Source organism: Caretta caretta, chromosome 28 (assembly GCF_965140235.1).
Source record: "Caretta caretta isolate rCarCar2 chromosome 28, rCarCar1.hap1, whole genome shotgun sequence".
Lineage (NCBI taxonomy): Eukaryota > Metazoa > Chordata > Testudines > Cheloniidae > Caretta > Caretta caretta.
In genome coordinates, this window is record NC_134233.1 from 3,511,016 (window position 1) to 3,535,445 (window position 24,430).

Genomic DNA, 24,430 nt, shown 5'->3' on the forward strand with positions numbered 1-24,430 from the left:
CTGAAACTGGTCATTGCAGTGCTACATTTACTGTCTATTCACTGAACTTGTACAACATCATTGCTTTGATACTTTACTATTATCCAAAAAAAATTTAACCATCAATTATCCTCTGTTGCCCCACCTCCTGTGTCTGCTCAGTGAAGTGTCAACCCCGCCTCCTGCCGTTTGTGGCCCCATCCCCTGCTCAGGTCAGAGGCCAGAAGGCAGAGCTGGACAGGGTGGGGCGTGGTGCCAGGGATATCCGGGACAGTGGTGGTGGCAGTGAGCTGCTCTTGAGTCACGCCCTGGGGCCACCTCATTTCCAGTTTCTGTCCCCGGTTGCACTCTACAGGTGCGTGCACAAGGGCAACATAACTTCCGCTCCCCGTTCCTGGTCAGGCAGTGCCCGCTGCTCGTCTGGGCCCTGCCCCGCACCCCTGGTGCTGCCGAGCCCGGTGAGCAATGTCCAGCCCAGGTCAGGTGTGGGTCTGGGGCTCCTGGGGGACCAGCCCTAGACCCCGCAGCTGCAGCCCACCCCGCTCAGCCCCTCTGGCTGTGATGCCTCCACTGCCTGTTCCCCAGCGCCCGGGCGGGGCCCTGCTCGAGGGCACCAGGGTTGGCACCAGCCCGGCCAGACCCTCCCTGGGCCCAGCCGTGTAAAGGCCCCGGCCCAGCCCTCCGAACCCTGGGGAATCCCCGAGCACAAAGTCTGCAGCATAAACCAGTGTCCAGAGTTACCCCGAGGGCACCGAGACAAACAGCCTTCAAAGTGGTGCGGTGGAACTGGGGTCAAGTCGGGTCATCATCAGCATGACTGGCTGAGCCACTAGGCGAACTAGGCAGTCGCTTAGGGGGCCAAGTGGTTGGGGGCGCCAAAAAGCGGTGCCCTGGCTCGGCAGGGAGGAGCCACCGTCCGGAGGCACCGGAGAGGCGAGCCCCAGCCACGGAGGAGCCGGCATGGCGCAGGGGGGCAGCATGCAAAGGCCGTGGTGCCGCCAGCAGGGAGCAGCCGCACCCCCCGCCCCTCCGGCCCAGGCTGAGGCCCGGCTTTCCCCTCCTACCCCCCGGGGCTCCTGTGGCGGATGCATGCGGGCGGTGGCCCCCGTGCGCCCCCCGGCTCCTCCCTCGCCGCGCTCGGGTTCTGCGGCTTCCGGGCTCGTGAGCCGCCGCTGCCCCAGCACGCTGCCGGGGGGGCTGTGCGCGCAGCCTCCAGGCGGAGCCAGCGTCTGACCGGCATGGCCGGGGGCAGGCAGGGGGCAGGGGGAGGGTTGGATGGGTCGGGAGTTCTGGGGGTCCTGGCAGGGGGCAGGGGTGTAGATAAGGGTTGGGGCAGCCAGGGGACAGGTGGGGGGAGAGTCCCAGGAGGACAGGTAGGGTGGGGGGTCCCAGGAGGGGACAGTCAGGGGACAAGGAGCGGGGGGTTGGGGGTTCTGAGGGGGGCAGTCGGGGGGGTGGGAAGTGGGAGGGAGTGGATGAAGGCAGGACTAGGGCAGGGCTTTCCCCCTCCCCCCGTCCTCTTTTTGGATTGTTGAAATATGGTAACCCCAGGTGAGGGGGGAGCCGGGGGGCGCACGGGGTCCGGCGTCCACATGCATCCACTGCAGCCTGCAGGAGCCCCTGGTGGGGGGCGCCAAGCTGCAGGAGGGGCGGGGGGTGCGGCTGCTCCCCACTAGTGGTGCCACCGCCTTTGCAGGGCTGCTGCCCCCCTGCGCCTCGCCGGCTCCTCCATGGCTGGGGCTCGCCGCCGCCGCCAGCAGGACGCTCTGGCTCTCCCAGTGCCTCTGGAAGGCAGCTCCTCCCTGCTGCCCCCCTGCGCCTCGCTGGCTCCTCCATGGCTGGGGCTCGCCGCCGCCGCCAGCAGGACGCTCTGGCTCTCCCAGTGCCTCTGAAAGGCAGCTCCTCCCTGCTGCCCCCCTGCGCCTCGCTGGCTCCTCCATGGCTGGGGCTCGCCGCCGCCGCCAGCAGGACGCTCTGGCTCTCCCAGTGCCTCTGGAAGGCAGCTCCTCCCTGCTGAGCTGCTGCATTGGCCCAACCCAGCAAGGCCAGTGAGTGGACTTGGGGTGGGGGCCACTGGGGTGGGGTGGAGAGGGCTCGTAGGGGGGCTGTGCACCCTCCAGGGGGCGGGGAGGGGGGAACCTGGTCTGGGGAGCAGCCCCTGGGCACAACTGGCCCCTGGGCAGGCTGGCCCTGGGGTCTCTAAAGGCTCATTGGGATTTGCCCCTTGAACCAATGTGCGGGGGGGGAGGGGGGTTGCAAGGTGGAAGTTTCGCCTAGCTCTGCTGAGCCCCTCTGCAGGGCTTTTCCTTCACAGGAGTGTGTTGTCAGCCCTGGATTACCAACTGGGAGACAACCAGAGACCTCTTTCTAATAGCCGTTGACTTGCGGGGGGCGGGGGGGGGTTGTGATGGAGGCTTTACGGAGTAGGAAGCTACTGTACCATCTCAGCTTGTTTGCTTTTCTTCTTCAATAGCCTTAGCCCAAGGCAAAGCAGACAGACGCTCTCTAAGGATAGAAAACCGCTTGTTTCATACTAAATCTACAAAAATGTGGTCAAAAACCCTCCTTATTTAGAATAATAAGGAAACTGACCCTTGAAATTATTAGTAATAAAGCATTCAGGGAAGCTCCAAATTATTAATCGTTTATAAAATACATTTAATATTGAACTTGCTTTCAGGCAAAAACCAAAGCTCTCTCAGCTTTCTGCATTTCAAACATTAATTATCCTATGTTTACCTAGCTTCCAATATGGGGCTTAAAATAGATCTTTGAATTAAAAAATGTGTTTAACAATTGTGTAACTGTGTCAAATATTTTTCTCTTTAGAGGAGGATTAATCTTTTGATCTAGGGAGATCATAGAATAACAGGGTTGGAAGAGACCTCAGGAACCTGCTGCTCAAAAGCAGGACCAATCCCCAATTTTTGCCCCAGATTCCTAAATGGCCCCCTCAAGGATTGAGCTTACACCCCTGGGTTTAGCAGGCTACTGCTCAAACCCCTGAGCTATCCCTCCTGAAGCCAACCACTGCTGTGCTACATTTACTGTCTCTGCACAACATCATTGCTTTGCTACTCTACTATTATCTGAGAAATTTTTCACCAGCAATTATCAGTAATGAGATTCTTTTTGCTTATAATTTTCAAATTCCCAGATGATGAGAACAGACTCCCGACTTCTTTAATATGGAGATTGTCTGTGGTCATCAATTATCAGTAATGAGATTCTCTTTGCTTATAATTTTCAAATGTTCAAATTCCTGAGTGATGGGAACAGACTCGAGTCTCCGAGAAGGGCTAGAGCACCCAGACCCCATGGCCAGCAGCGGTAAGGCACAACAGCAGTGACACCCAGTGGCCAGTCGGGGTAAGGCACACGCTGTGTTCTCAGGAACAGCAGTGACACCTGGTGGCCAGTCGCGGTGATACAGAAAGAGCATTTCCAAGAGACTAGTTGTGACAAGCTGCGGCCATCAGGGGCAGGCGCCAGCTTCTTCCCGGTGGGGAGGTGAGGTGGAGTAGGCAGATGCTCCCCCCGCCATGAGTCCCGGTCACTCTCTGTGGCCCTCAGTGAAGTGTCAGCCCCGCCTCCTCCCCTCTGAGGCCCTGCCCAGGTCCCAGGCCAGAAGGCAGAGCTGGACAGGGCGGGGCAGCTGTCGCGCTAGCTGGTGCCATGATGACAGGGATTCTAGGGATGATGGTGGCACTGAACCTAGGGTGACCAGCTATCCCGATTTTATAGGGACAGTCCTGATTTTTGGGTCTCTTTCTTCTATAGGCGCCTATTGCCTGCCCCCACCCACCCCCTGTCCTGATTTCTCACATTTGCTGTCTGGTCACCATAACGGAACCGCTCACGAGTCCCGTCTGGCAGTGTCCTTGATAAAGGAGGAGCAGGCCCCGGGGCCACATAATTTCCAGTCTCTGTCCCTGGTTGGACTCTAAAGGCGCGCGTAGCAAGACAACAATATGTTCTGGTCACTGTTCCCCGTTGGACTGTAAAGGCACGCGCACCTTGGCTACATAACTTCCGGTCACTGTTCCCGGATGGACATTGAAGGAGACCTTACAGGGACAATATAACTTCCGGTCGCTGTTCCCTGTTGAACTGGAAAAAGGCACTCTCCAGGGCAACATGACGTCTGGTCACTATTCCCGGGTGGACCTTAAAGGTGCGCGCACAAGGGGAAAATAACTTCCGGTCACTGTTTCCGGTGGGATTTTTAAGGTGCGCGCACAAGGGAAAACATAACTTCTGGTCACAGTTCCTGGAAGGACTCCAAAGGAGTGCGCACAGGATCAACATATCTTCTGGTCACTGTTCCCGGAAGGATTCCAAAGGAGTGCGCACAGGATCAACATAACTTCCGGTCACTGTTCCCAATTGGACATTGAAGGAGACCCGGTTGGACTAAAAAGGAGCTCTCCAGGGCAACATAACTTCCGGTCACTGTACCCGGACGGAATCCAAAGGAGCGCACAAGGGGAAACATGACTTCCGGTCACTGTTCCCAGTGGGATTTTAAAGGTGAGCGCACAAGGGGAAATATAACTTCCGGTCACTGTTCCCGGTGGGAGGTTAAAGGTGCGCGCACAAGGGGAAATATAACTTCCGGTCACTGTTCCCGGTGGGATTTTAAAGGTGCGCGCACAAGGGGAAATATAACTTCCGGTCACTGTTCCCGGTTGGACCTTAAAGGTGCGCGCACAAGGGGAAATATAACTTCCGGTCACTGTTCCCGGTGGGGATTTTAAAGGTGTGCGCACAAAGGGAAACATAAGTTCCGGTCACTGTTCCCGGTTGGACTATAAAATAGTGAGTGAGTTTGTGTGTGTGTGTGTGTGGGGGGGGGGGGGGTGTGAGAGAGCCTGGATTTGTGCTGGACATGGCCCACCTTGATTATCATGCACATTGTAGGGAGAGTGGTCACTTTGGATAAGCTATTACCAGCAGGAGAGTGAGTTTGTGTGTGTGTGTGTGTGTGTGTGTGTGTGTGTTTTTGAAAAAAGGGGGTGGGGAGGGTGAGAAAACCTGGATTTGTGCTGGAAATGGCCCAACTTGATTATCATGCACATTGTGAAGAGAGTTGTCACTTTGGATGGGCTATCACCAGCAGGAGAGTGAGTTTGTGGGGCGGGGCGGAGCGGGGCGGAGGGTGAGAAAACCTGGATTTGTGCTGGAAATGGCCCAACTTGATGATCACTTTAGATAAGCTATTACCAGCAGGAGAGTGGGGTGGGAGGAGGTATTGTTTCATGGTCTCTGTGTGTATATAATGTCTGCTGCAGTTTCCACAGGATGCATCCGATGAAGTGAGCTGTAGCTCACGAAAGCTCATGCTCAAATAAATTGGTTAGTCTCTAAGGTGCCACAAGTCCTCCTTTTCTTTTTATAAAATAGCGGTTACCGGGACAACGTAATTTCTGCTTACTGTTTCCGGTTAGGCCGCGCCTGCTGCCTGCTGGGGCCCTGCCCCGCCCGCGGTGCTGTCGACCCCGGTGAGCGCAGCTGGGGCAGGTTCCCACCTGGGAGCAGCCACCGCCTGGGTGGGGCCCTGCTCCAGGGCACCAGGGTTGGCACCAGCCCAGCCAGACCCTCCCTGGCCCCAGCATGTAAAGGCCCCGGCCTGGCCCTCCGAGCCCACGGCGTGAACAAGCTTCCAGAGCTACCCCGGGGGAGCAGGGACAAGCAGCCTTCAAAGGGGGGCGGAGGGATTGCAGTCAAGGGGGTTCACCGTCCGCATGGCTCCCTGTGCGCCCCCTGCCCCCCCCCCCGGCGGCCCCTGTGCGCCCCCTGCCCACCCGCCCGCCGGCCCCTGCACGCCCCCTGCACGCCCGCCCGCCAGCCCCTGCGCGCCCTCTGCAAATAACACTTCCTTGTCTACTTTCTTCACACCAGTCGTGCATTTATAGACCTCTATTATATTCCCACTTAGTCATCTCTTTTCCAAGCTGAAAAGTCCTAGTCTTAGTAATCTCTGCTTATACGGAAGCCGTTCTATACCCCTCATCATTTTTTTGCCCTTTTCTGTACCTTTTCCAATTCCAATAGATCTTTTTTGAGGTGGGGCAACCACACCTGCTTGTAGTATTCAAGATGTGGACGTACCATGGATTTATATAGAGGCAATAGGATATTTTCGGTCTTATTATCTATCCCTCTCTTAATGATTCCAAACATTCTGTTCGCTTTTTTGACGCTGCTGCACACTGAGTGGATATTTTCAGAGAACTCTCCACAGCGACTCCAAGATCTCATTCTTCAGTGGTATCAACTAAGTTTTAGGTGTATAGTTGTGATTATGTTTTCCAATGTGCATTACTTTGCATTTATCAACATTGAATTTCATCTGCCATTTTGTTGCCCAGTTTTTGAGAGATCCTTTTGTAGCTCTTTGTAGTCTGCCTCTTCTGCAGATTTGCCATCACTTGGAGAATTTACCCAGCCCTGGTTGCTAAATACTTCTTTTCTCCGCAGGGAAAATTTGTATGGAAATTAGCTTTGGATTTTCTGGAGGTTGCTTTTTTTGGGGGGGTGGGGTAGGGGAGGTTTGGTCAAAATTTTTAGTGGAAGTTGTTGTCCTCAAACTGTAATCCGAAGGATTTTTGGCCAGCAGTCTTTGAAAAACCACAACATTTTCAGCTGCAAACTGAGCAAATGAGAACGGTTTTGGCCCAAATCGTCCAAACCCAGAAAATCTTCTGAGGAAAACTGCTCAGAACCAGACATTTCTGGAAAAAAAATGAAAAATGTTCTCTTTTCAGATTCTAATTTTCAAAATGAAAACAGAAAACAAAAAGCAATGTTTTTAGAAGAAAGTTAACATGTCCCACAAACTTTCATTTTGTTGAAAACAAATTTAAAAAAAAAAGAAGTTTGAATGGAAAATGTCCAGCCAGGCATAGCCTTTCCATTGGATTTGGATGTCTCTTTTAAAAAGCGACTCTTTAGCTCAGGTACAACTTCTTGGGCTCAGTTCAGGACTTTCTGGGTGAGATTTTGATGTGTGGGTTGGGCAGGGGGACAGAGTAGGTGATTGTAGGGGTGTTAACTTCCAGGAATCACTGAAATCACATCAGTGCTGTTAACAGCATCCTGCCACTGATACAAATATCTTCGTGTGGAATCACAAATGCTGGGCACATCTGGGCACAGATGTCCTTGGGTGCAGCTGGCACACGGCTGTTTGCTGGCCAAAGGTGCACGAAGGACGTGAGAGTCGTACCCCAGCTTCTCCCAGGAGCCCGTGCATACGGAGAAACCCTTCAGCTTCAGCTCCAGTTTCCTTGGGACAAGAGAGCCACTTAGAGGAGAGACTGGCCAGTAAAGACGAAGGGGGCACGGCCAGAGCGCCATCCCCAGGCAGGCATGCGCAACCAGCTGCCCAATTGAAGGAAGGGCCTTGCAAGGGCCCCATTGTGACAGCACACTCCATATATGTGAACATATGCTAATGAGTGTGAACATGACGTGACTGGAATATTCTCCATGCAAAAGGTCTCTTGTAAGGTATCGTTACAAAGTTTATAATCTATTGAGCATGGTCATCCTATTTGTATAAATGTATCACTCTTGTGTCTGAATCTAGAAATGTGAACTATAACTCTGAGGTCCCATTGCAAATATGCAAAGTGTGGGCCATTAATGGTGGCTTGGAATCGTGATGTTTCCCATTAACCAGGACAACTAACTGTAGATGGCTCTGTGTACTTGTAAGTCTTCCTGTGTACCTGTGTGCTGGCAAGTGGGTAATGAAGTCTTACAGTGACATGTGATTGTGTCACCGGAACTGGAATCCATCTTTAACCTGGTGCTTTTCCACCTAGAGGGAGGGGTGGAAACCCAGAGAGGGACAAAGAATTCCCGCCTTGTGCAAAATATATATAAGGGGGTGGAACAGAACAAAGAGGGCTACAGTCATGAGAAATCGTCTAGCTACCACCTGAGCTGGAACAAAGACTGGAGCAGGGGAAAGGACTGGGCCCAGACTAGGAAGGCATCCATTTTGTGTGAAAGAAGCTTATTGAAACATCTCTAAGGGTGAGATTTTATCTGTATTCAGCTTCTTACTGTATTAGGCTTAGACTTGCGTGTTTTATTTTATTTTGCTTGGTAATTTACAGTACTTTGTTCTGTCTGTTATTACGTGAGGTAGAAAATTAACCACGGGTTGTGTTTGGATCAGAACAGCCTGACACTCCTTTATTGTAATACAAACATGCAGGGAGACACAGCTAGCCAGGAGCTGCTCTGCCTGATTCAGGAAAATTTAACAACGTATAAAGGGTTATGTTCATGCTCAAACCAAGCATACTTCCCCGTTAGTATTTTTCCTACTTAGCAATACAGCAAAGATCATCTTTTCCTTACATGGCAAACACAAGCTTTTCCTGTTCTTAACAGTTGGTTCTTTTGCGGTTAGTGGTTGTAATATGGCTAGCTGTTGCAGCTACATAGAATCATAGAATATAAGGGTTGGAAGGGACCCCAGAAGGTCATCTAGTCCAACCCCCTGCTCGAAGCAGGACCAATTCCCAGTTAAATCATCCCAGCCAGGGCTTTGTCAAGCCTGACCTTAAAAACCTCTAAGGAAGGAGATTCTACCACCTCCCTAGGTAACGCATTCCAGTGTTTCACCACCCTCTTAGTGAAAAAGTTTTTCCTAATATCCAATCTAAACCTCCCCCACTGCAGCTTGAGACCATTACTCCTCGTTCTGTCATCTGATACCATTGAGAACAGTCTAGAGCCATCCTCTTTGGAACCCCCTTTCAGGTAGTTGAAAGCAGCTATCAAATCCCCCCTCATTCTTCTCTTCTGCAGGCTAAACAATCCCAGCTCCCTCAGCCTCTCCTCATAAGTCATGTGTTCCAGACCCCTAATCATTTTTGTTGCCCTTCGCTGGACTCTCTCCAATTTATCCACATCCTTCTTGAAGTGTGGGGCCCAAAACTGGACACAGTACTCCAGATGAGGCCTCACCAATGTCGAATAGAGGGGAACGATCACGTCCCTCGATCTGCTCGCTATGCCCCTACTTATACATCCCAAAATGCCATTGGCCTTCTTGGCAACAAAGGCACACTGCTGACTCATATCCAGCTTCTCGTCCACTGTCACCCCTAGGTCCTTTTCCGCAGAACTGCTGCCTAGCCATTCGGTCCCTAGTCTGTAGCTGTGCATTGGGTTCTTCCGTCCTAAGTGCAGGACCCTGCACTTATCCTTATTGAACCTCATCAGATTTCGTTTGGCCCAATCCTCCAATTTGTCTACATGTTGCAATTGCATTACTCAGAGCCCCCCCCCTCCCCCCCCCGTCCTCTTGTCACATACACAGTCAGACTGGTGAAAGTTTGGCTAGCTTGACCAAAGTCTAGGCCCACGCAATTTTGCCTCCACGATCCCCACTTTTGTTCTTTTTATAGCACAACTATTACTCTTAAACCTTTATTTTTATTAAATCTTGTATTTCTGGTTCTAAATGAAAGGGATCGACCTTATAAACCTTAGCTGGATACATTAATAATGCATGTTTAGTACGAACATGAAAGGCGTTCCCATTATTACAGTTTTCACAATAACAACACATTCTCAAACTACACAACAAAAATACAAGCATTAATGCTCCATTGTAACACTACACTGGGGTTATTTTATAGCCTTAGTTACATGATGCAACACATTATAATCAGTACCTAAGGTAGACACTTTATAGGCTGTATGAAAAGCATGTTTTTCAATTTGATATATATTTTGAAGGACATGAATTTGACCTTGCAATTCAGAAATTTTTCGGATCTTTGGTAGGAACGAAAGTAGATTTTGAAATCGATCAGGTACTAAAATGGTCCAGTTAAAAGATATTTTAAATTTAAAAGCTACCTGCCGGAACTTGTCTGCAGGCCAATAAATAATGTGATTTCCTGCAGCAGTGGAGAGATTGAAATGCAGGTCTTACAAGGTGGTGGCCTTAACATTTACACAGCTATTATTAGCTTGAAAAAGCAGGTGTCCTATCAGGGTAGTTTCTCGTCCAATACCTTCCCAGCAAACACTGTCATAAACAGTGGTAACTTCCCCTGGCTTCTGCTTTTGTATACACAAAAGGGCCAAAATGGTCATTGATTTCCTATTCTTATTTAAACGTTGGGTGTTATTCCAGGAGCACTGACAGCAAATTGGCCAGGCATACCAGGTGGTTTAATTTCCCAGATGTCACGGTGAATAATCCAGTCCCACATGCATCCTCCCCACAGACCTGGCAGGATTTGGTGTGTGGGAACACCCCCCCCCCCCCCCCCGACTGGCCCACGGTGAGTAATCCAGTCCCACATGCATCCTCCCCACAGACCTGGCAGGATTTGGTGTGTGGGAACCCCCCGACTGGCCCATATGCTTGGAAGGAGCACTGCAGGTACTTGCAACTCCACCCTGAAAATTGTCAAGTATGTCTCCATGGCCACAGATTAGATGGTCCTCCTGAAGCACTAGTAAGGGCAGTGGGCCAAGACCGATGCTGTAGCCAGACAGCCAGCCCCCCCCCCCCCCCCCCCCCAGACCAGCATTGCTGAAAACACAGGAGGAAGCCGGAACAGGGCACTTAACATATATTCCAGCACAGCCTTTGAAGCTGTGAAAAGCACAGGTGTGCTGCTACAATGTGCCTCTGGGAACAGATAAAACGATTAAGCTCACAGCAGGCAGAGGCCCTGTGACAGACATGGCTCTTAGCCCCTACTAAATAGCGTGATGCACACACACCAACATCCTAGGTGGGAAAATATTTACCCTGATAAAAGAAATGTCCAGTAGTCGAAACTTATTGTTTCTCTCCCTTGTTAGTGTAAACTACTCTTGCGAAAGCTGGCATCACCCCGACAGACCAGCTTCAATTTGGCATAAGAAAGGAGAAAGAGAATAAAGGAGTACAGAGGTATAAGTAGGGGACCTACAGCACCATGATTTTTGAGGGCTTTTCACTATCTATCTGCTGGTCAGATAAGTGACAGCCTCCCAAGGCTTCTGCAGCTAAGAGGGTCCCTACGCCTTGTCCCTTATTCGTCTTTCCGCGGAATTGAGTGACCGATCCTGGCTTGGCACCGCTGGAATCGAGAGATGCAAGGAGGGTAAGAAGCACCCACACCTGATCTCCTATCTTTAGTGTACACATATTTTGAAATAGAGCTCTATACTTTGTTTTCTTTCTTTGGGATTGTGGCTTCAGTTTTGTAACTTGTTTGTGTGTGTAACATCTCTACATTTAAATAAGTAGGCACTAGCAATTTTGTAACCACATGATTAGAATCTAGCTTAATAAATTTTGGTAACCATTTGTGCATAAGCCTGACTTGTTTTCTCTGGTTTACTGTAAAGCAGCCGACACAATTAAAGAACCTCAGCCGTTTTGGCTCTAAAGCCTGGCCATTAGGTGAGAGTACTAAGAGCCTAGCGTTGAGTTGTGCCGCCTCCACGGGGCAAACTCTTGGGGCACCCATCAGTCAATCCTGGCTGCCCGCTGCGAAGGAGCTCTGAGCTCTAGCAGTTAAAGTCACGGGTGGTTAGGACCTTGGGGCATCCGTCAGCCTAGCCCGGGCTGCCCGCCGCGAAGGGACAGTGCGTCCTAGCGGTTAAAGTCACGGATGGTATAAACGGGCATAGCTGGCACCTCACCAAACATCCTTGGCCGTCAGCTAACAGATGCTCAAGATGACTCCGAATGGCCATGAGCTGGTCATCCAGGAAATCCTGAATTTCTGAACATGCTAGATCCCACCGCAATTCCTTTCCCGCCTTAGTGACATTTAACACCATCTTTGTTAGCGATTCCTGTGTCATGGAACTAAGAGTGGAAATAACATGTAATTTACCAAATTCAGCCTGCACCCGGGTTAACTGAGCTCCCGTAGCCTTTTCCAGCTGCCCCAATTTCTTATCATGTTATTGACCTTTATAAATATTCCAAATCGCTGCTGAACGATTTGCACCAACCCATAGGCGTCCAGCCAAATTTCTTTTCCTTCTAGAGGAAACCCATGCCCTCTGCTGTGCTAACTGAAGAGCAGCCCCCTTGGGAGCAATTTGGATACATGGAAGTAATTTGAAAGCTGGATAAGGGCAGGATAAATTTTACAGTTCCTAGGGTAGCATTAATTTCTGTTAGCTGGTATCCTGAATAGTACTGTACCACATCTGTTGGTGAAAAAATTTTTATATACTTTTGTGAGGCATTAATATTAAGATAGGTTTCAGAGGAACAGCCGTGTTAGTCTGTATTCGCAAAAAGAAAAGGAGGACTTGTGGCACCTTAGAGACTAACCAATTTATTTGAGCATGAGCTTTCGTGAGCTACAGCTCACTTCATCAGATGTATACCGTGGAAACTGCAGCAGACTTTATATACACACAGAGAATATGAAACAATACCTCCTCCCACCCCACTGTCCTGCTGGTAATAGCTTATCTAAAATGATCAACAGGTGAGCCTTTTCCAGCACAAATCCAGGTTTTCTCACCCTCCACCCCCCCACACAAATTCACTCTCCTGCTGGTGCTAGCCCATCCAAAGTGACAACTCTTTACATAATCAAGTCGGGCTATTTCCTGCATAGACCCAGGTTTTCTCACATCCCCCCCACCCCCATACACACACAAACTCACTCTCCTGCTGGTAATAGCTCATCTAAACTGACCACTCTCCAAGTGTAAATCCAAGTTAAACCAGAACATCTCGGGGGGGGGGGGGGGTAGGAAAAAACAAGAGGAAACAGGCTACCTTGCATAATGACTTAGCCACTCCCAGTCTCTATTTAAGCCTAAATTAATAGTATCCAATTTGCAAATGAATTCCAATTCAGCAGTTTCTCGCTGGAGTCTGGATTTGAAGTTTTTTTGTTTTAAGATAGCGACCTTCACGTCTGATTGCGTGACCAGAGAGATTGAAGTGTTCTCCGACTGGTTTATGAATGTTATAATTCTTGACATCTGATTTGTGTCCATTTATTCTTTGACGTAGAGACTGTCCAGTTTGACCAATGTACATGGCAGAGGGGCATTGCTGGCACATGATGGCATATATCACATTGGTGGATGTGCAGGTGAACGAGCCTCTGATAGTGTGGCTGATGTTATTAGGCCCTGTGATGGTGTCCCCTGAATAGATATGTGGGCACAATTGGCAACGGGCTTTGTTGCAAGGATAAGTTCCTGGGTTAGTGGTTCTGTTGTGTGGTATGTGGTTGTTGGTGAGTATTTGCTTCAGGTTGCGGGGCTGTCTGTAGGCAAGGACTGGCCTGTTTCCCAAGACTTGTGAGAGTGTTGGGTCATCCTTTAGGATAGGTTGTAGATCCTTAATAATGCGTTGGAGGGGTTTTAGTTGGGGGCTGAAGGTGACCGCTAGTGGCGTTCTGTTATTTTCTTTGTTAGGCCTGTCCTGTAGTAGGTAACTTCTGGGAACTCTTCTGGCTCTATCAATCTGTTTCTTTACTTCTGCAGGTGGGTATTGTAGTTGTAAGAAAGCTTGACAGAGATCTTGTAGGTGTTTGTCTCTGTCTGAGGGGTTGGAGCAAATGCGGTTGTATCGCAGAGCTTGGCTGTAGACGATGGATCGTGTGGTGTGGTCAGGGTGAAAGCTGGAGGCATGCAGGTAGGAATAGCGGTCAGTAGGTTTCCGGTATAGGGTGGTGTTTATGTGGCCATTGTTTATTAGCACTGTAGTGTCCAGGAAGTGGATCTCTTGTGTGGACTGGACCAGGCTGAGGTTGGTGGTGGGATGGAAATTGTTGAAATCATGGTGGAATTCCTCAAGGGCTTCTTTTCCATGGGTCCAGATGATGAAGATGTCATCAATATAGCGCAAGTAGAGTAGGGGCTTTAGGGGACGAGAGCTGAGGAAGCGTTGTTCTAAATCAGCCATAAAAATGTTGGCATACTGTGGGGCCATGCGGGTACCCATAGCAGTGCCGCTGATCTGAAGGTATACATTGTCCCCACGGTATACATCTGATGAAGTGAGCTGTAGCTCACGAAAGCTCATGCTCAAATAAATTAATATTAAGAGCATAGGAAGGGGTATATTGCAATATGGTACAGGTTAAATTATTTCAATACAGGTAAAATTTCCGGTGACAGAGCACACTTTTTTTTGAGTATGAGTTTGATTATTTACGAACTGGGTGAATAAACAACAATAAGGGCCCATTGCCGCTGATACGCTGCAAACCCCCGGAATGGCCATCCTATCAACTTCCTCATAGAACCCATCAACCTCAAATTCAGAGTCCTGGGGCTTGTGTGTTGGGGTATTATACTCTTCTATTTTTACTGACCCATTTGTTCTCCACTTAATTGTTTGCTCATATGACATTTTATACCTGGGAAAATAAATGTTTCAAACAATATTTAAATAGATCACTAAGATGTGAAGGTCTTGGCCTTTCTTGGTCTGAACCTTGGTCTGGGTTTCATCAGAATATATGGTGCTCTCGGTTTCTGGATATATTGGAGGGGACATAGTGGTGATGGGGGAAATGGCAGGGGTAGTGGCAGCAAAACGCTTTTGATATTTATCATCTGAAAGCCAAGTAGGGGGAGCAGTACACGCAGAAGGTACTTGTTCAGAAATACAAGGCACATCCTGTGGAATAAACCCCAATATCCAATCAGTACCACATTCCCAAGAGGGGGACCCCCAATTTCCTCCCTGCCAGTGTATAATGCTTCCTTTCTTTCACCAGGGCCAGTTTTTAATGTCCTTTGTAGTCAGGAACTCCTGGGCCTTGGCAGGTTCAGCGGAGCGAGCATTTCTTTCTTCTTTCCTGGAACAGTCGTGGTTCAGTGTCATACAGGGGAGAGGTTGCCAGCACATCACCCTGTAGTGCTTTGGTTTCTGCAGCAAATGCTGAAGGCACGATAATTCTATCAGTGGACAAGGGAGAGGTAACTAGCACTTCACCTTGTCCTTTCCCTCCTGCTGGCCTTGTTGTTTTGCAGAAACTGTGAGCAGTGTCCTTGGGCAGGGGCCAGCATTTTCTCTTTGGACTGAGCTTGCCAGCTACAGTGTTGAGTTTACTCGTTCTTGATTCTTTTCTTCTTCTTTTCCCCTTCTCAGCCTTTTGTAACCTACAAAGGAAACTTCCATTCTCCACTCACAGACCTTTTCCCAAAAATTAACATATGCACATTACATTGCCCATTATACAGCACTTTAGTCTTATTATTTAATTCATGCCACATACACCCTTCCGTGAAATGTCTTTATTACAGAGCTTTGGAGCAACAGTTCAGCACAAGCACACCCACTTCTGAGGAGTCCACTCGGTACAACCTCTGGTGTCTAATAGCTTTCCTCCTTCCCCAGCCCTCTGGCTTGAGATCCAGGGTAGCCAGAAGGATTGCATGTGCAATACAGGGAGTGGGCTAACTTTTCATGTCTTTGCTTCCAAAGTCTGTTGGTTTGCAATTTTAACAACAATTTTCCCAATTAAAAGGTCTGGCCATACTATGCTACCAACATACTGTACCCGTTTGTACTGATAAGTCTCAGTAATTTTTCTTTTCCCTTGCTTTACCCCGTGCACTAAACCCCTAGTATTTCGTGATAGTCGCCAAAACGTTTTGTATTCAAGTTGAATAAAACAAGTATCTGCGTTTTTGGTCTGAGCCTTCCATTTGGTTTTGAACTAGACTGTCCTGTGGAAAATTAAACACAACAGTCCTAGCCATGCCGCAAAACATAACACCACACGACAGGACATAAAACATAAAACACAATTTTCATCATGCCAGTAAATTCATGATATGTTGGATTGTTCCTCAGCTGAAATTAGCTTTTTCTGATTTTCTGAAAGACAAAAGAACATATTTCTACCCCTTTTGGGGCAATTAGTTATTGCTTAAAATATTTTTCTTTTATACAAATACCCGTTCTGAGTGCAGGCTAAACAGAGGAATGACCCCCATTTTTCCTGTGTTTGTTTCATAGGCAGGCTAGTTTCAGTAGCTTTTATCAGTTAGGTAATTTGCATGAGCACACACATGCTTTTTTGCTTGCTTTTGGATCCAGAGCCATTTACAATTAAAAACTTGTACTTAATTTTTTTTTTAGCGTTCTGATTGCCTTTTACTTTTAACGCTTGCTTTCAAAATACACAGTGATCTAAAGAGAAACCAGCACCTAGGGTATGTCTACACTACGGAATAAGGTCGAATTTATAGAAGTCGGTTTTTTAGAAATCGGTTTTATAAATTCGAGTGTGTGTGTCCCCACAGTAAATGCTCTAAGTGCATTAAGTGCATTAACTCGGCGGAGCGCTTCCACAGTACCGAGGCAAGCGTCGACTTCCGGAGCGTTGCACTGTGGGTAGCTATCCCACAGTTCCCGCAGTCTCCGCTGCCCATTGGAATTCTGGGTTGAGATCCCAATGCCTGATGGGGCTAAAACATTGTCGCGGGTGGTTCTGGGTACATATCGTCAGCCTCCCGTTCCCTCCCTCCCCCCGTGAAAGCAAGGGCAGACAATCATTTCGCGCCTTTTTTCCTGAGTTACCTGTGCAGACGCCATACCACAGCAAGCATGGAGCCCGCTCAGGTAACCGTCACCCTATGTCTCCTGGGTGCTGGCAGACGCGGTACGGCTTTGCTGCACAGTAGCAGCAACCCCTTGCCTTCTGGCAGCAGACGGTGCAATACGATTGGTAGTCGTCCTCATCGTGTCCGAGGTGCTCCTGGCCGCGTCGGCTGGGAGCGCCTGGGCAGACATGGGCGCAGGGACTAAATTTGGAGTGACTTGACCAGGTCATTCTCTTTAGTCCTGCAGTCAGTCCTATTGAACCGTCTTATGGTGAGCAGGCAGGCGATACGGACTGCTAGCAGTCGTACTGTACCATCTTCTGCCAGGCAGGCAAGAGATGAGGATTGCTAGCAGTCGTATTGCACCATCTTCTGCCAGGCAGGCAAGAGATGGGGATGGCTAGCAGGCGTACTGTACCATCTTCTGCCAAGCAGCCATGAGATGTGGATGGCATGCAGTCCTTCTGCACCGTCTGCTGCCAGCCAAAGATGTAAAAGATAGATGGAGTGGGTCAAAACAAGAAATAGACCAGATTTGTTTTGTACTCATTTGCCTCCTCCCCTGTCTAGGGGACTCATTCCTCTAGGTCACACTGCAGTCACTCACAGAGAAGGTGCAGCGAGGTAAATCTAGCCATGTATCAATCAGAGGCCAGGCTAACCTCCTTGTTCCAATAACAACGATAACTTAGGTGCACCATTTCTTATTGGAACCCTCCGTGCAGTCCTGCCTGAAATACTCCTTGATGTACAGGCACCCCCTTTGTTGATTTTAGCTCCCTGAAGCCAACCCTGTAAGCCGTGTCGTCAGTCGCCCCTCCCTCCGTCAGAGCAACGGCAGACAATCGTTCCGCGCCTTTTTTCTGTGCGGACGCCATACCACGGCAAGCATGGAGCCCGCTCAGCTCACTTTGGCAATTAGGAGCACATTAACCACCACACGCATTATTCAGCAGTATATGCAGCACCAGAACATGGCAACGCGATACCGGGCGAGGAGGCGACGTCAGCGCGGTCCCGTGAGTGATCAGGACATGGACACAGATTTCTCTGAAAGCATGGGCCCTGACAATGCATGCATCATGGTGCTAATGGGGCAGGTTCATGCTGTGGAACGCCGATTCTGGGCTCGGGAAACAAGCACAGACTGGTGGGACCGCATAGTGTTGCAGGTCTGGGACGATTCCCAGTGGCTACGAAACTTTCGCATGCGTAAGGGCACTTTCATGGAACTTTGTGACTTGCTTTCCCCTGTCCTGAAGCGCATGAATACCAAGATGAGAGCAGCCCTCACAGTTGAGAAGCGAGTGGCGATAGCCCTGTGGAAGCTTGCAACGCCAGACAGCTACCGGTCAGTTGGGAATCAATTTGGAGTGGGCAAATCTACTGTGGGGGCTGCTGTGATGCAAGTAGCCCACGCAATCAAAGATCTGCTGATATCAAGGGTAGTGACCCTGGGAAATGTGCAGGTCATAGTGGATGGCTTTGCTGCAATGGGATTCCCTAACTGTGGTGGGGCTATAGATGGAACCCATATCCCTATCTTGGCACCGGAGCACCAAGCCGCCGAGTACATAAACCGCAAGGGGTACTTTTCAATAGTGCTGCAAGCTCTGGTGGATCACAAGGGACGTTTCACCAACATCAACGTGGGATGGCCGGGAAAGGTGCATGATGCTCGCATCTTCAGGAACTCTGGTCTGTTTCAAAAGCTGCAGGAAGGGACTTTATTCCCAGACCAGAAAATAACTGTTGGGGATGTTGAAATGCCTATATGTATCCTTGGGGACCCAGCCTACCCCTTAATGCCATGGCTCATGAAGCCGTACACAGGCAGCCTGGACAGTGGTCAGGAGCTGTTCAACTACAGGCTGAGCAAGTGCAGAATGGTGGTAGAATGTGCATTTGGACGTTTAAAGGCGCGCTGGCGCAGTTTATTGACTCGCTTAGACCTCAGCGAAACCAATATTCCCACTGTTATTACTGCTTGCTGTGTGCTCCACAATATCTGTGAGAGTAAGGGGGAGACGTTTATGGCGGGGTGGGAGGTTGAGGCAAATCGCCTGGCTGCTGGTTACGCGCAGCCAGACACCAGGGCGGTTAGAAGAGCACAGGAGGGCGCGGTACGCATCAGAGAAGCTTTGAAAAACAGTTTCATGACTGGCCAGGCTACGGTGTAAAAGTTCTGTTTGTTTCTCCTTGATGAACCCCCCCGCCCCTTGGTTCACTCTACTTCCCTGTAAGCTAACCACCCTCCCCTCCTCCCTTTAATCATTGCTTGCAGAGCCAATAAAGTCATTGCTGCTTCACAGTCATGCATTCGTTATTCATTCATCACACAAATAGGGGGATGACTACCAAGGTATCCCAGGAGGGGTGGTGGAGGAGGGAAGGAAAATGCCACACAGCACTTTAAGCACAGCACTTTAAAAGTTTACAACTTTAAAATTTATTGAATGACAGCCTTCTTTTTTTTGGGCAATCCTCTGTGGGGGAATGGCTGGTTGGCCGGAGGCCTCCCCACCGTGTTCTTGGGCGTCTGGGTGTGGAGGCTATGGAACTTGGGGAGGAGGGCGGTTGGTTACAGAGGGGCTGCAGTGGCAGTCTGTGCTCCAGCTGCCTTTGCTGCAGCTCAACCATACACTGGAGCATACTGGTTTGGTCCTGCAGCAGCCTCAGCATTGAATCCTGCCTCCTCTCATCACGCTGCCGCCACCTTTGAGCTTCAGCCCTGTCTTCAGCCCGCCACTTACTCTCTTCAGCCCGCCACTTACTCTCTTCAGCCCTCCACCTCTCCTCCCGGTCATTTTGTGCTTTCCTGCACTCTGACATTATTTGCCTCCACGCATTCGTCTGTGCTCTGTCAGTGTGGGAGGACAGCATGAGCTCGGAGAACATTTCATCGCGAGTGCGTTTTTTTTTCTTTCTAAGCTTCACTAGCCTCTGGGAAGGAGAAGATCCTGTGATCATTGAAACACATGCAGCTGGTGGAGAAAAAAAAAGGGACAGCGGTATTTAAAAAGACACATTTTATAAAACAGTGGCTACACTCTTTCAGGGTAAACCTTGAAAGTTAACATTACATACATAGCACATGTGCTTTCGTTACAAGGTCGCATTTTGCCTCCTCCCACCGCGTGAACGGATTTTGGTTGAATGCCAGCAAACATACACTGCAATGCTTTGTTCTACAGTGATTCCCCAGTACGTGTTGCTGGCCTGGAGTGGTAAAGTGTCCTACCATGAAGGACGAAATAAGGCTGCCCTCCCCAGAAACCTTTTGCAAAGGCAGAACCGCAAATGCCAGGGCAAAGTAATCCTTTCACATGCTTGCTTTTAAACCATGTATAGCATTTTAAAAGGTACACTCACCAGAGGTCCCTTCTCCGCCTGCTGAGTCCAGGAGGCAGCCTTGGGTGGGTTCGGGGGGTACTGGCTCCAGGTCTAGGGTGAGAAACAGTTCCTGGCTGTCGGGAAAACCGGTTTCTCCGCTTGCTTGCTGTGAGCTATCTACAACCTCCTCCTCATCATCTTCTTCGTCCCCAAAACCTACTTCTGTATTGCCTCCATCTCCATTGAAGGAGTCAAACAACACGGCTGGGGTAGTGGTGGCTGAACCCCCTAAAATGGCATGCAGCTCATCATAGAAGCGGCATGTTTGGGGCTCTGACCCAGAGCGGCCGTTCGCCTCTCTGGTTTTCTGGTAGGCTTGCCTCAGCTCCTTCAGTTTCACGCGGCACTGCTTCGGGTCCCTGTTATGGCCTCTGTCCTTCATGCCCTGGGAGATTTTCAGAAAGGTTTTGGCATTTCGAAAACTGGAACGGAGTTCTGATAGCACGGATTCCTCTCCCCAAACAGCGATCAGATCCCGTACCTCCCGTTCAGTCCATGCTGGAGCTCTTTTGCGATTCTGGGACTCCATCATGGTCACCTCTGCTGATGAGCTCTGCATGGTCACCTGCAGCTTGCCACGCTGGCCAAACAGGAAATGAGATTCAAAAGTTCGCGGTTCTTTTCCTGTCTACCTGGCCAGTGCATCTGAGTTGAGAGCGCTGTCCAGAGCGGTCAGAATGGAGCACTCTGGGATAGCTCCCGGAGGCCAATACCATCGAATTGTGTCCACAGTACCCCAAATTCGAGCCGGCAACGTCGATTTAAGCGCTAATCCACTTGTCAGGGGTGGAGTAAGGAAATCGATTTTAAGAGCCCTTTAAGTCGAAATAAAGGGCTTCATTGTGTGGACGGGTGCAGGTTTAAATCGATTTAACGCTGCTAAATTCGATCTAAAGTCCTAGTGTAGACCAGGGCCTATTATAGCCCCTTGGAGCCTAATCGGATTTTAACTAAGTAGCACTGTGTAATTGCATTCCTTTTATACATTTGGGGCGGCTAAGTTGATGTTCTTTTAGCTAATTTGACTAAATTGTTCGTAGTCAAATGATTTCAATTAGATAGCCTTTTGCCTGGACCATTTACAGACACTCCTTTGGAAAATGGCCCATTTTGCCTTCAGAATGGCTGCAAAGAAACCAAAACTTCTTTTACAAAATTCAACTTCCCTCCAGCACCTACAGAGTAAACATTTCACTTTCTTTCCTGTTTCTTTAGCTGTTGCCTGCCTGCTGGCCTGGGTCTGATCTTGCTTTTCTCACTAAACCATTTCTTCTGCTTTTTAGATCATGTTGTCACACTCCTGCACAGTTCGTTAATATAAGTTTTAAGATCTTTTAATCACTTGAGATTTCATGTTACCCAAACCAGCACTGGATCACATGCGTGGAGTGAGACTCCCCGAGTCCTCCCCTCCACCAACCTGGACTTCTACAACTGGGAGTATACCCACTTGCTCCTGAGCCCGGAACCTTGCTAAACCTTTACCCGGTTCTCAGACCTACTGCGGCTGAGGGTGGGCACACATTCATTCAATCCTTAACATGTAATACCAACCATGCCAGACCAAGCAAATCTGAAATACCAAGGGCAAATACCAACTGTGCCTCAGTTGATCAGGCTCAGACCTCAGGATCATAAGAGCAGAGATGAAGAGAACACACCATGTAATTACATTTAAAGCTTATTAATAAAATAATAAAAGGAACAGCCACTTCACGCAAAGAAAAAAGAAAGGTACCTTCAGTGGGAATTGTTTAGATGGATCATCATGCTTGTAAGAATTCCAATTCTCTAAGTACTTACAAGTCCCAGGACTATAATACACATACATAGAATAAGCAGGTGTGCCCTTCGGCTGAGCGGGAATAGTTCTGAACTGATTTCCACCATTTTCCAATCACATAGGGTGCCCCCATTGCGTTCAGGACTCCCTCACTCAGAAAGTGAGGGCCCTGGTGCAGCTGAAGCTGGCTCAAGCCTCAGACCCAGTCAGCAGCATTCACCTCTCATACATCACTCGCATTTATTCATTCCCATAGCTACATAAAGCTTCATTCAGAATGGAATGGCTCTTTGTAATTTTGGGTCATCTTTGGTACACCAATCCCATTTTTCGAAGAACATCCAAGTAACAGGACTGTAATTTAAGTACATGTAACGCATAGGCATGCCTTTTGGCAGGACAGGGAGCCTTTCTGAGCCGCCGGCCCCCATCCTTCCCCTTGTGGCGAGTTGTGCCGGTCTCCCACGGGGGTCACGCACTTGGGGACACTCACACCGGAAAGGTTTTGTTAAGGATATCCACGATCCTCCTACACCTCCCTTCAGCAAAGAGCATCAGCTAGTCTCAGAGAGAATGGGGCCGCTTACTCTGTTGCTTCGGGCAAGCTGATCAGACCAGTCAGTGGCTCGTGGTCCGCCATTGGATGGGGAGGGGAGCAGAAAGAGGTTACGGGGTCGTCCTAAGACAGAGAAGCGTAGGTCACACACTCACCGGGGCCCCCTGGACCATGCTGAATCCACCAATTGAGGTGGAAAATTAACCTCACATTGTGTGTGGATTAGAACAGCCTGAGACTCCTTTATTGTAATACAAGCATGCAGGGAGCAACAGCTAGCCAGGAGCTGCTCTGCCTGATACAGGAAAATTTAACAACATATAAAGGCTTACGTTCATGCTCAAAGCAAGCATACTTCCCCGTTAGTATTTTTCCTACTTAGCAGTACAGCAAAGATCATCTTTTCCTTACATGGCAAACACAACCTTTCCCTGTTCTTAACAGTTGGTTCTTTTGCGGTTAGTGGTTGCAATACGGCTAGCTGTTGCAGCTACATGTTTCAATTGCATTACTCTGAGCCCCTCCCCCCCCCCCCCCCCCCCCGTCCTCTTGTCACATACACAGTCAGACTGGTGAAAGTTTGGCTAGCTTGACCAAAGTCTAGGCCCACGCAATTTTGCCTCCACACTTGGAACCACTTAAATCCTACTTTTTGTACTTAATAAAATCACTTTTTACTTACTAAATAACCCAGAGTAAGTATTAATACCTGGCAGGGGGGTAACTGTACATCTCTCTCTAACAGTGTTATAGAGGGCGAACAATTTAGGAGTTTACCCTGTATAAGCTTTATACAGGGTAAAACGGATTTATTTGGGGTTTGGACCCCATTGGGAGCTGGGTATCTGAGTACTGGAGACAGGAGCACTTCTTAAGCTGGTTTCAGTTAAGCCTGCAGTTTGTGGGGGATGTGGTGCAAACTTGGCTCTGTGTTTGCAGCAGGCAAGCGGGTCTGCCTCAAACAAGGCAAGGTTCTGAAGTCCCAAGCTGGCAGGGAAAACGGTCTCAGAGGTAGTCTAGGCACATCAGGTGGCAGTCCCAAAGGGGTTTCTGTGATCCAACCCCTCACCCATAACCACAGCACAGTGTGTCCCAGCCATGGCCACGATGCACCCCCTCTGGGCCCTGGGAGGCAGGGAATAGCCACAGTGCAGAGCTCTCTCACCAGGCCCCCAATCTTCCACATAGCAAGATAGCTATATCATACACTTGGTGGGGAAGTTTACATGACTGGAGCACTGTCATGGATGGGTATAAACTGTTCAGGAAGGACAGGTACGGGAGGAAAGGTGGGGGTCTTGCATTGTATGTGAGAGAGCGGTATGCTTGCTCAGAGCTCCGGTATGAACTGGAGAACTGTTGAGAATCTTTGGGTTAAGTTTAGAGGCGAGAGCAACCAGGGTGATGTCACGGTGGGCGTCTGCTATCGACCACCAGATCAGAAGGAAGAGGTAGACGAGGCTTTCTTCGGAAGCCTAGTGACAGATGATTATTTTGCCTCAGTCTTCACAGACAAGGGCAGCTCCCAGACTGCTGCACTGGGCAACACAGTATGGGGAGGGGGTGAGCAGCCCTCAGTGGCGAAAGAACAAGTTAAGGGCTATTTAGAAAAGCTGGACGTGCACAAGTCCATGGGGCTAGGTGCTGAGGGAGTTCACTAATGTGATTGCAGAGCCATTGGCCATTGTCTTTGAAAATTCATGGCAACTGAGGGAGGTCCCGGAGGATTGGAAAAAGCCAAATGTAGTGCCCATCTTTTTGAAAGGAAAGAAAGAGAACCCGGGAAACTACAGCCCCACTTCCGTCCCCAGCAAAATCATGGAGCAGGTCCTCAAGGAATCCATTTTAAAGCACTTGGAGGAGAGGAAGGTGTCACGGAGTGTGGGGGAGTCTGGGGCCTGCACCCCTCTTCCTGGGAATCACTGTGACTCCTAGCCAGCCAGTAAAGCGGAAGGTTTATTGGACAACAGGAACACAGTCTAAAACAGAGCTTGTGGGTACAACCAGGACCCCTCAGTCAAGTCCTTCTGGGGGGCAGGGAGCTCAGACCCCAGCCCTGGGGTTCCCTGCGTTCCACCACCCAGCACCAAACTGAAACCAAAACCCCCCCAGCAGGCTCCCTCCTGCAGCCTTTGTCCAGTTTCCCGGGC

The 24,430-nt window shown here is 49.5% G+C and overlaps 1 long non-coding RNA gene across 1 annotated transcript in view; it reads left to right on the plus strand.

The window, feature by feature from the left end:
* The first annotated feature begins 1,478 nt into the window (after positions 1 to 1,478).
* The window catches only part of LOC142070371 (uncharacterized), a 42,804-nt gene continuing 19,852 nt past the window's right edge, over positions 1,479 to 24,430 (plus strand). The window contains exons 1-2 of the long non-coding RNA XR_012666326.1: positions 1,479 to 2,027; positions 3,760 to 4,509. This is a non-coding gene — a long non-coding RNA (uncharacterized LOC142070371). The remainder of the gene's footprint in view (positions 2,028 to 3,759; positions 4,510 to 24,430) is intronic.